Below are 12,009 nucleotides of genomic sequence, written 5' to 3'. Positions count from 1 at the left end.
CTCACCCCCCCACCTCGTGGAGGGGAAGGGCCAGTAAACACCACCCGTGAGGCCAGATCCTGCAAGCTGACCCCGGCACCCACGGAGAAACCAGAGAGCACGGCTGAACCTAGACGTCTATGTGTCGTGGGAGACCTTTTGAGTGCTTCCTGCACCCCAAGTCTCCTCCTAAGAGGGGGGCCTTCCCAGTTAACACCACATGTGCTCCCTCCCGTCTCCCCACATCTGGGGCCCACAGAAGTCATCCGTCCAGCACCCCCGCCCCGGTAGACTCTTCCAGCTTCAGTGCTTTATTTTTGAGCCTTGCTGTCTATCAAGCTTAATGAACCCAATGTATACACACATATCTGTAGCTATAGCCATATACAGACACACACCCACTCATCCAAAAAGTCTGGCATGGACTCCTTCCTGATGGTCAAGGCTGACAGCCCCTATTCATCTGCCGTCCACCTTCCCAGCTGGACCCCACACCACTCCGAGACCCATTCTGCTACTGCACCAACGGAGGGGCAGGCACTGCCGAGAGCCAGATTTGGAGACAGACATAACCTTGTCTTCAAGGAGTTCCAGAACGAGCAAGAACAGAACACCAAGTGCTAGAGAAGCAGATATGGAAGAAGGAGAGACAGCAACTTTGCCTGAACTCCCGCTCAGACGCTCCCAAATCACTGTCTTCCTCAGTCCCTCCAAGGAGCTCCAGATGTACCTCACCACCCTCCCACCTCCACATACCAGCTACGTGACTGCAAGTCCCTCCCGCCCCCAGACTCAGATTGTTCACTAGCATGGACAGCACTGCTTTACCCTGTTGGGAGTCCAAGACTCAGCCAAGTCCAGACCCTGATTAAGTCTCTGATCCTGGAACTGACCATGCCTGCCCCTACGTTTGTCTACCTCCACATTGGAATCACAACAATTCCCGGGCGAGAATGAAAACTCCAATCATTTTCTCTAAAAACACCCAGAAAAAAATCCAGTTGAGACAAATGTCATTTTGGGAGAATGACCCAGTTCAACTCAACTGGTCTAGTTAAAAAGTATTGTTAAAAAAAAAAAGTGGTAGTCACTCAGTCTCGTCGGACTCTGTGCCACCCCATGAACTGTAGCCCACCAGGCTCCTCTGTCCATGGAATTCTCCAGGCAAGAATACTGGAGCGGGTTGCTAGTCTCTTCTTCAGGGGATCTTCCCGACCCAGGGATAGAACTCAGGTTTCCTGCATTGCAGGCAGAGTCTTTACTGTCTAAGACACCAGGGAAGCCTGAAGTATCTAAAATTCCATCTCAATCAGATGGTACCGTTAGAAGGGCTCCTCACAGAATGGCTTCCCCTAAATTCTCCTTCACCATTGTGCCTCTCAGTTTGACCCGGACCCGGCCCAAGCAGCAGCTTGAGTTGCCAGACCTCAGCTGCCGGTAGAACCCTCAACTCCTATTTGCTGCTGTTGTTCAGTTGCTAAGCTGTGTCCGGCCCTTTGAGACCCCATGGACTGCAGCGTGCTGGGCTCCCCTTGTCCTTCACTCTCTCTCAAACTTTGCTCAAATTTATGTCCACTGAGTCGGTGATGCCATCTAGCCATCTCATCCTCTGTCACCCCCTTTGCCTCCTGCCCTCCATCTCTCCCAGTATCAGGGTCTTTTTCAATGAGTTGGCTCTTCTCATCAAGTGGCCAAAGTATTGGGGCTTCAGCATCAGCCCTTCCGATGAATATTCAGGGTTGATTTCCTTCAGGATTGACTGGTTTGATCTCCTTGCAGTCCAAGGGACTCTCAAGAGTCTTCTCCGGCACCACAATTTGAAAGCGTCAGTTCTGCAGCGCTCAGCCTTCTTTACGGCCCAGCTCTCACATCCGTGTATGACTACTGAAAAGACCACAGCTTTGACTATATGGACCTTTGTCGTTACAGGGCCTCTGATCCCATAACTCCCTCTAACGAATCATTTCTCTTTAGGGTGAGCTCAAGGACTCACACCATCTCTCTAAACTCAGAAAAAGAGAACTGTTCACAGCCAACTGTCCTGAAATCTGTGGTTCCTGTACGTCCATTTTTCAAACAACTCTAGTCCTTCCCAATCTCATCCCTTCTTACAGTATCCTTTTTTCTTTTTTAAATCCTCAAAACATTGGGTTGGTCAAAAAGTTTGCTTGGGTTTTTCTAGCTCACGGGGAAACCTGCATGAACTTTTTGGACAACCAATACTTTCTCCAAAAAGACAAGATATAAAAAGTAAAATGTAATCCACTCATTAGGACCTATAAACCATATCCCCAAAAGCACTGGCCCCGAAGAGACTTGGAGAAGCTGGCAGTAGCCTCCCCAAGGCCAGCACACCCCAGACCACTGGGCTCCTGGGTGGCCCAGCTCACAGGGTGACTGGTCTGCGGCTGGTTAGAGAGCTGCGTAGCACACCTGCTCAGCCAGTTCCCCCACACTGAAGCAAACTAGAAATGCACATGCTCCCATGTGATGATCAGCGGGCTCCGAAAATCAACTTCTGTCAGTCGTGAATGCAAAACCGTGGGCACAAGTGTTAAGAAACATGAGGGACTGAAGGCCCTGACCCTCATGCTTCACTGGAGAGCACAGTTATTGGAGAGGTAGGGAAGGGGGTGGGAGATGGCGTGGGAATGGAAGCAGGGAGAGACACGGCCCAGGAGAAATCAACGATTGTCCTGAATCGCCAGGGAAAGCCAAGAAAAGCAGGCCTCGAAATAAAACAAAGAGGTTCCTCACTCCAAAGCAAGTACACTTCATGGCCCACCCCCAGCAGAGCAGCGGGGCAAACTCTGCATCCATCTCACTAGCGGAGGGACCAAGGGAGAGGAAGGTGTTCCCCATGCCACTACACTGCCTCGAGCAGAAAGCCAGCGTTCTGCTAAGTGGTTTAAAAAATAGCTCCATCTTCCACACGTGATTGGCAGCAGTGTAAAACTTTATTATAACTGCTTTATAAAACGAAACATACACCTATTCTATGACCCAACATTCCACTTCTAGGAGTTGACCCAAGAGAAATGAAAACATATGTCCATAAAAAGGCATGTACGAGAATGGTTCACTCCAGCTTTACTTAGGATTGCCAAAGTGTCCATCAACAGGTGCATGGATACACTCGCTACAGAGGATGCTGCACTGGAATACTACACAGCACATAAAAAAGGAGCAGGCAACTGTTCAGGTGAGAACACCCCAAAATTTCAACAAACACGTTACAGTGAGTTTAGAAAGCTTTTGCTGAAAGGTGTACGTGGTATAATACATGTGTGTAATATTGTCTGTGTACATACACATGTATGTATAACGTGTGTACACACAGGTAGTATACTAAGTGCTAGAACATGAAAAATTAATCATTGTGGGAGTGGAGAGTATTTGCCGGAGATGACCAGGGAGACTGGAATGGGGGCTACCTGGCAAGGGTCATGAAGTAAGTTTCTGGATTGGTGCTAAGCTGTATATTGTGATATACTTGGGGGTACCCAGGTATGTGAATCTGCCAAAACAAATGGATTGGCTCACTAGGATTTATCCCCGTTCCCACCCTGCTGAACACCTCCCCCAAGTCCTATCTCAAAGGAAAAACTAAACTAAAGGAATCACAAAAAGTCAGCTTCAGAAATGAGATGCATGCTCAAGGACCCAGGCAGGGGTGGAGCTGAGCAAGGACTGAGAACCATTGAGAAACACTGCCAAGTCAAGATGGACTGATGGGCAAGGGGGTGGAGAGCGCTGGGCCTGGGGTCTGGGGGGTTCGCTGTACCACGTGACCACTTGGGGGGAACCGCTGGCTCTGGCCCATCTGAAAAATGACAACCACAGACATACCCACAAGGCCAGGGCCATTTCCCCACCAAGAGCTGAAACCCCAGAGGCCCAGACGGATCGTCACCCCAAACCAGAGTGTAGGAGCAGCGGGCGTCTAAGTAACACCCGTTCTCTCCAGAAACAGACCTGTGAATTCAAGGAGGCCCAGGACAGGCTAAGGGCTGTTTGTACAAATGCAGGCTGATAAAACAGGAGGTCCCAACCCAATGAGAATAAACCCACAGGGCAGTCACATTTGCATCCAGTAGGTTCCAGTGCTTCAAGGCAGAACCCCCAAGAGCAGCCTTTTTTTGACCACAGTTCAGTCGCTCAGTGTCCGACTCTTTGTGACCCCATGGACTGCAGCACGCCAGGCTTCCCTGTCCATCACCAGCTCCCAGAGCTTGCTCAAACTCATGTCCATCGAGTCAGTGATGCCACCCAACCATCTCATCCTCTGTTGTCCCCTTCTCCTCCTGCCTTCAGTCTCTCCCAGCTGTTTGACCACAAACAGTTCCCACAGAGCACACGGATTACAAAGGCCCATTTGGAAACAAGCCGCTGAACTCCATCTGATGTTTAACGGGGCTGCCCTTAGATGCTGAGTCCTATGGGTCAGACCTCTCGGCGTCAGTCGCGTTCCCAGTGCCAGGTCACACATGGACTGCGCCTACCAGACTCTCTATCACCCAAGAGGTTTTAAAGTATCAAGTACTGAAAATACATGCAACTTTCCCATTAAAAGCTAGGGCGTGAACACTCCAAAAGGTCAACGTGGCACCCGCTACAGTTCCATTACTGATGCTTCATCCAGATGGCAGGAAAGCTACAACAAAAGCACCCTTAAAGAGTCGCTGCTGTCACACAAGAGGAACAGAAACCCACTCCCGACGGAATCCTAGACCTTGGATCTGGGCAGACCTGGCCCTGTGGAGGCAGGCAAACTTGCTTCCCAAACTGGAAGGAATTCCTGGGCAGTGACCCTTTGACCTGCCTTATCTTAAATTCAATGTGTGTTAGTTCAGATACCTCCAAAAACAGATACCAGAACAAGATGAATAACAGGCTGTACCAGAGACTTCTTGGGAGACGTGAAACAGGGGGCAGAGGGGACGCTGGTCTGACTCCTCTCGAGGAGACAGGGAAGGTGAAACCTTGGCCTGCCGGGCGGTTCAAGGCCAGAGGGGAGTCTCTAGGCCCAGAGGACAGGCTGCTGGGAGGAGTCGGCGGACAGGCTGGCATCCCCCACCGAGCTCGGGCCCTAGCTAGGAGAGGCCTGTGGAAGGAGGGCTCTGTGAATGCGGTGCTGGAGTCCACTTGCAGAAGGTGTTTGGGGCCACCAGTTACATTCCCAGAAGGAAAAGATCAGAGGTGTCTTTTCATGACAGCCACACCATGCCAAGTCACTGCAACACTTTTCCCACCCAAGGCTTGCTTTTGATCTTCTCCAACAAGTGACAGAGAGACTTCCGGGGCCACCTGGCCACACCCCATGTTTTAGGTGGCTGTCACTTGGCAGGTGTGAGGCAGGGGATGTGCGGGGATGCTCACCCTCAGGGAGGGGCCCCCTGCAACGAGGGGAGGGTGACGGGATCTCCAGGACTTAGTGACGAATGGACATGGCAGGTGGAGAAGTGAAAGGCATGACGCCAAGCCTGGGGACCTGGAGAAGTGGCCGCCTGCTCACTGAAGCAGAGCGTGAGGCAGGGGTTGGTTTGATGGATGATCAAGTTAATCAACTACCCAAACTCAGCGTTGTTAGTTCACACTATCTGCTTTAACAAATGAACCCAAAATTGAATATCAACTCAACACAATAAAAGCTTACTTCTGTATCACGAAATGATCCATGTTCCCGATGGGTGGGCAACTCTTCACGTGGCGATTCAAGGGTCCAGGATCCTCACTTTCTCCTCTGGACTGGCCACACCCGGTTGACAATGCAGGTAAGACAGACTGGGTAAAGCACACTTGCTTCCTAACCACTTCTCCCAGGAAGTGACACCTACTGCCACCAGGGCTCCACTGGCAACAACTACCCAGGGTCTCCAGGAGCTGCCAGAGTGGCGGTGGGGCAGCCACCGCAGCACAAGTCCCCACCACTGACACGAAGCACAGATCTCTGGTGGACATCTGGTCATCTCCACCACACTTCCACGTTCCAACTCGATCTCAAGAGAGCCTTATTTTGGAAGCAGTATAGGCCTTCAGCTCTCTCTGAACACCATAATCCAAGGCTACATGACCACTGAACCAAATCTGAAAAGAGATGCCAGCAATTCTGGAAGTGCGTCTATTAACTTCTCTTGTTGCCACACAGCTGTGGCATTCACGTGGAAATCTGGTCACAACTCGACTCTCAATGATCAAGTAAAAAGTTGAGCAACTGTCCTTTCTTTGGAAAAGGTTTGCAAAATTGGTTTCATGGCCATCAACTCTAAAAATATCAAGTCTTAGACTTGGCATTGTTTAATAAGTCTACTAAGAACGGGGGAAAAATAAATTAATTAAGCTATGCCATATTATCAGTTTTTATGACAGAACTCAGTCCCCAAATGTTGAAAACCAATGAAATAACAGCGCTCTTGTTGAAGTCTTCAAGCGAACCTTGTAAAAGAAACACAAGAATTTCAATTTCACAGAGCCTGGCCCAGGACTGGGTGACTTGCCAGAGGTCACCCAGCTGGTGAGGGACAGTCGGGTGAGGGGGGTTTCCAACCAGTTTGACTCGGCACCTGGATCTGGGTCAAGATCCCAGCAAGTTTTGAGAACTTTGCAAGGCCAAGTCAAGCTCCCAACATCCTCACATCCGTACAGATTCCACTTCAAATGGCAAATAGAGCACCTTGGGTATAATATTCTTATAAATGCATCCAAATTATAAAAAAAAAAAAAAACTCCACTAAAACATGAGTTTTCATCTGCATAACACTTAACCAACTAATTCCACAACATTCAAGTGAGAACAGATGATGCACTGGAATATCAAGAACAAGAATCCGATTTGGTAAACAGTTGAGCGCTATTTTCACATCACCCTAATGAATTTAGTTTCAATGAACACAAATCAGCAAACACTCTGAAAATTTTAATGGTATGGTACAAAATGATGCTTTGAATGACAGCCCCAGAAAACAAACTCTTCTCAGCAAGTAACAGATATCACAAGAGAAAAATCAGAAAGGATAAGTTAGTTCAAATCCACTTATAGCCCATGGATCTGCACTTGACCCTGGGTTTGCTTCTCACACGCTTCAGGCTGTGAGTGAAGCAGCAAGGAGAGGTGCTTTGGGTCTCTGGATCTTGCTCAAACGGCCAGGCACAATCTGCTACCAGGTGCCTGGTTTTGTTCCAATACCTGTACAGCAGGTGGGTTAGTACCCACAAAAGATGGTGCATAGATTTTGGGTCAAATTCTTGCCCAGGGCAGGCACCTGCCTCTAGCCAGCTCATTATGGCCCTCAGGGTCAAGGGGCACTGCTGGGAAATATCTGGATGTTTGGGAAGTGTCTGGGATGGTAGGATACAAGCCAAGGTGGGTCCGGATTCCGCCAGAGCCCTGCTCACATGCCCACCCATTCTCTCGTCTGTGTCTCCATCCTGTCATCACTCTGTAAGTGGTACCCAAGTTAAAACTTGGCAGTGAGTTTACATCCACTGAAATGGCAACCCACTCCAGTGTTCTTGCCTGGAGAGCTGGGGTCATACAGAGTCGGACATGACTGAGGTGACTTAGCAGCAGCAGCTTTTAAAAAAGCATTCAATGACCAGGAGACAAGGAAACAAACTGACACCCCCAGAGAATGCAGAGGGCCATCACATTCACCTGAGTCCTGAGTCTTTTTTCATCTGAAAACCAAGGTTGTTGTTTGGAGGCTGTAATTAGAACATATTAGAACACGGTTGTAAACTATAAGTCACTCTAAAAAGAGTGGACTGGACTTTTGAAATGACATTTCTGCCTTGGTTATAATAAACCAAAATTAAAACACTCAGTTGTCTTTAGGAAGAATTCTGAAGCCTACCTTCAAACCCAAGTGAACCCCACAGCTACGTGGGGACAAGGAAGCACCTCCTTCCTGCCGTATCCTCCCCGAGCCTGACCTGGGGGAACCACAGCTGCTTAACTGAATTCTGAGTCCAACACACACTTCCTGGCCGCAGCCCCAAGACTGATCCAGCTTTCTTTTTTCCACTGGCAATGAAGTTTGCTTTCAAAAACAAAGGCACACAAAGGCATTTAAGACACCTGTATGATGTTAAAGAAACAAAGACTACAGATGAGATTTTAAAAAGCACGTGATCAGAAGGGAGGAAGGCGAGCATTCAAAAGCCACATCCCGGGGCTCTCGCTCGCTGTGGGTGCGAAGACTAAGGGGGCTCCCCAAAACCACAGCCCAACTCCTAAACCCGTTACCTCTTCTCAGTCCAACAGCCACGAACGCCATCAAGTAACTGCTCCTGCTCCCAACTCACGGGCGAGGGGGCACCAAGGCTTTGAGCCTCACACCAGAGTCCACAGCAGAAAAAGCAGAGATGCACCCCGAGTGCACCCATGGAGGCCACCTGGCACCTACAGCAGAGGCCAACGGGGCAGGAGGACTTCAGCAAAATGAGACTAAGCATCAGGACAGACCCCCTGCGGCATTCAGGCCCCTCTGCTTTCTGCCACCCTCTTCACCCATGTGGGCAGAGGGGGCGTCAGAGCATGGTCTGCCCGTTGGTCTGGTCAGTCTCCTCCCCCATCCCACATTAACCACCAACCCTCAGCAATGGCTTCACCCCAGCACTCAGCACTCAGTCCCCCAGGATCTGATGTGTGACTTTTCAACTCTCAGACCCTTTTCTTTCCATAATTCAGAGGCAGCAGCCAAGTGGCATCACTCACAAAGGGTCCTGGGGCACCCCCAACCCACTTGGTCCAGCTAAAGGGACCCTTTCCTGGGTCCAAGTATCACATGCGTGTTTGGCTCCCTCCTACCTGGGGGCACCAAAACCCCTCCTCCCAGCGCCTTCCACAGCAACCCACTGCCTCTAAACAAGACAATTCCTTGGAACTCCTCCAGGGTTTCCTTCACTCCCCTTTCAGCACTACCCAGCCCCCCTGGTCACCTCTCTCCCTCCTGTCCTGGTGAGTTCACAGCACACACACCCCACCCAGCCTTCGTAGGCCAAGAAAGCTCCCGCAGGGGTGCTAGATTCCCGTGAGACACGGCTGAGCGCAGGATTCTTTTCCTACCAAAAACACACACACAGGACCCTCCCCGCCCCACCCTCCCCTAGACTCATACCATTCCTGGGGTTCACACCAACCCAGGCACGGAGCCCAAGGAGGTCCACAGGCCTCAGTCAGGCCCTCCGGCTTTGTTTCCTAGGCAACAGCCACTCTCTCCTTTGCAGCCACACACTGACCACGGCAGGAAGATTCTAGCACTCCTGGAGTTTCTCCTCGAGGGTGGGAGACACCCGCTTTCTTTCCAGAGGAGCCCTGAGGCGGATGGGACCCCGGCAGCTAGCTCTTCCCCGGGCACCTGTGTTGCCAAATTGAGGGCACTTTGGCTCCAGGAGAGCCTGGCAAAAGAAACAGCCCCACAGACTCTCACCCGGCAATGGGGAACCAGGCCGCTCCTCGGTGAGTGGCTCTGGTCACCTGGCCCGGCGGCAGAGGCGTACCTGTCACGGCCAACACCTGGCTGAGGGGCTGGGCCTCCCAAGAAGCCCCTCTCTGCCCCTGCCTCCAGCGTGTGGGGCAGGGAAGTTAGGAGTTGCCGACTCTTTGAGGCCCTGCCTTCTAGCCCCCGGGCTTGGAAAGGGCCACGTGGCCTCAGCTGGGCGGGGAAGGGCCTCTCTACCCGACTGCCCATCAGAGCCACCTGGGAGCTTGTTAATCTACCGGGCGGGTTCCAGCCCGCAACCGGGGACTCAGAACCTCCAGAGGGGCTGGGCTCGTTTCCAAAGCTTCCCCAGGTGATCTCAGGTCCAGGCAATGATAAAAAGGATGGGGCAAAGGGCGTGATGGCCTCCAAGGAGAGGGGGGAGCTGGAGGGAGCCCATAGCCCACCCCCTTCAAGAGGACTTCCCAGACCTCGGGTGGGTGAACGAGACCCCCAGCGCCCAGGGGTCTGGGTACCCCCAACCCACTTGGTCCAGTTAAAGGGACCCTTTCCCGGGTCCAAGTATCACACATGTGTTTGCTTCCTCCTACCTGGGGGCACCAAAACCCCTCCCCCAGCGCCTTCCACAGCAACCACTGTCTCTAAAGAAGACAATTCCCTGGAACTCCTCCAGGGTTTCCTTTACACCCCCCTTCAGCACAACACACTCCGGTATTCTTGCCTGGAGAACCCCATGGACAGAGGAGCCTGGCAGGCTACAGTCCCTGGGCCGCAGGAGTCGGACACGACTTAGCGACTAAACCACCACCACCACATCGCCACCCAGCACGCCTGGTCCCCTCTCCCCATCCTGTCCTGGCGAGTTCACGGGCCACCGGGAGTCTTCCCTACCGGCTCGCCTGCGTGTCCACTGCCCTCTGGCTACGTGGCCTGCTCCTTGCGGGCCGGACTGGGTCAGGCTGGTTCAGGCCACCACACTAGCTAGGGACACTGCCCAAGGCTCGTTAGCCGAGAGAATATAGAAGGCCCACCAGAGAGCAGGTGCCATGGAGAAAGTGGGCAGGAAGGAAGACGAACTCCATGGAGCCCATTTTCACAGGATTCGTGCCCGGGGCATCTTTCCAAGCCTCCCTGCCATAGGTCCAATTGACTCCTGACCCGCCCCCCGCAGCCCCCGCAGAGCTAAATCCACCCAACCCACAGCAAACACCTACCACCTGCCTGGGGGCTGAGGAACTCGGATAGCGCGGTCTGTTACAAGACACCCTCCAAAACGCTGACTATTAGTCCCCCCAAAATAGCATCACTAGGCCACAGACATACAGGGACAGACACATAAAACACATTCTCCCAAAATGGCAACAGAGCGTCTCCCGGGTGGCGCTGCCTACAGCCCGGAAGGGGCTCTGACTTCAAATGGGCTCCGGGCAGGGGAAGGGTGGGGCGAGCTACAGCTGGGAGGGGTCGGGTCAAACTTTTCCCCACCCAAACCTTCAGCCCTGACATCACCACCAGGAAACGAGATGTTTGTTTTATTACAAGGTCTCATGTTCCTGCTGCTTCTTTACCTAGAAGTAAAAAATTTTCCACCTGGGTCTTCACACACCAATGTCAACAAAATCATAATTCACCAAACTATCAAAACCACCCACAACTGCAAAGAAGGAGATTAAAATGGGAAAGGGATGAGGAAATTAAGTAGATACGAAGGAAAGTGGAGGAAAAGTTCCGTTTGACCAGAACAGATTTTGCTCTTTTTCACAAAGCACTATACTGTCTGCAGGCCCAGAGTCCCCTCTGGTGCCACAGTGGTGACTGATCTCAGAGCAGGAGGCTGGTTCAGGGGCCTGTGAGGCCTTGCTGACTGTGGTGGGCTCAACTGCCAGCACCCCCCCACCCACGGTCCCCTGCAGGAGCTCAGCCAGCTCTCAAGGATGGGGAACAGCACACACAATATCAAGGGTCAGACTTTATCTTTTAAATGCACAATGAGCTCGAGCCAAAAACAAAACAAAAAGCCTTCCCAAGATGCTTTCCAAATTCCAGAAACACACTGGGCTGGAAAAAAAAAAAAAAATGGAGCCCTGTTTCCTCTTATTTTTAATCTTACTTTGGCGAGGTTCATAATAAAAGAGAATAACCTATTTATTTGCTTACCTTACTTGGAAAGACAATAAATTGGAAAGGCTTCATAAATCTCGCAGGGAATTCCTTTAAACAAGGACTGTCAGCAAAAATCCGTAAATAACCCTCTGCCAGTCTCCAGCAATCACCTCCACCACACATTCTTTTTCCTTCCTGCTTTTGTACTAATCTTCCAGCAAACAAATCAAATCAAGCACTAAAACATTTTTATTCTTTATCAAGGTGAGGCTCAGAAAATATCCGGGAGTCCACCGGGACTGTTGACTTACTTAGGTGGCCTCTGAGAAGAATCAGATGTAGCAAAGGCCCCCCAGGACAAGATGAGGGAGACCCCCGAACCCCCAAACCCTACCACACTGCTCTCACCGATTTACAAAACCCAGGCTGGCAATGGGCTTTTGCACACAGAGCCAGGGACAGGCATCACTTTGACCTGGAGCAA

Source organism: Bos indicus x Bos taurus, chromosome 26, assembly GCF_003369695.1.
Source record: "Bos indicus x Bos taurus breed Angus x Brahman F1 hybrid chromosome 26, Bos_hybrid_MaternalHap_v2.0, whole genome shotgun sequence".
NCBI classification, from domain to species: domain Eukaryota; kingdom Metazoa; phylum Chordata; class Mammalia; order Artiodactyla; family Bovidae; genus Bos; species Bos indicus x Bos taurus.
Note: the sequence above shows the minus strand (reverse complement) of the source record.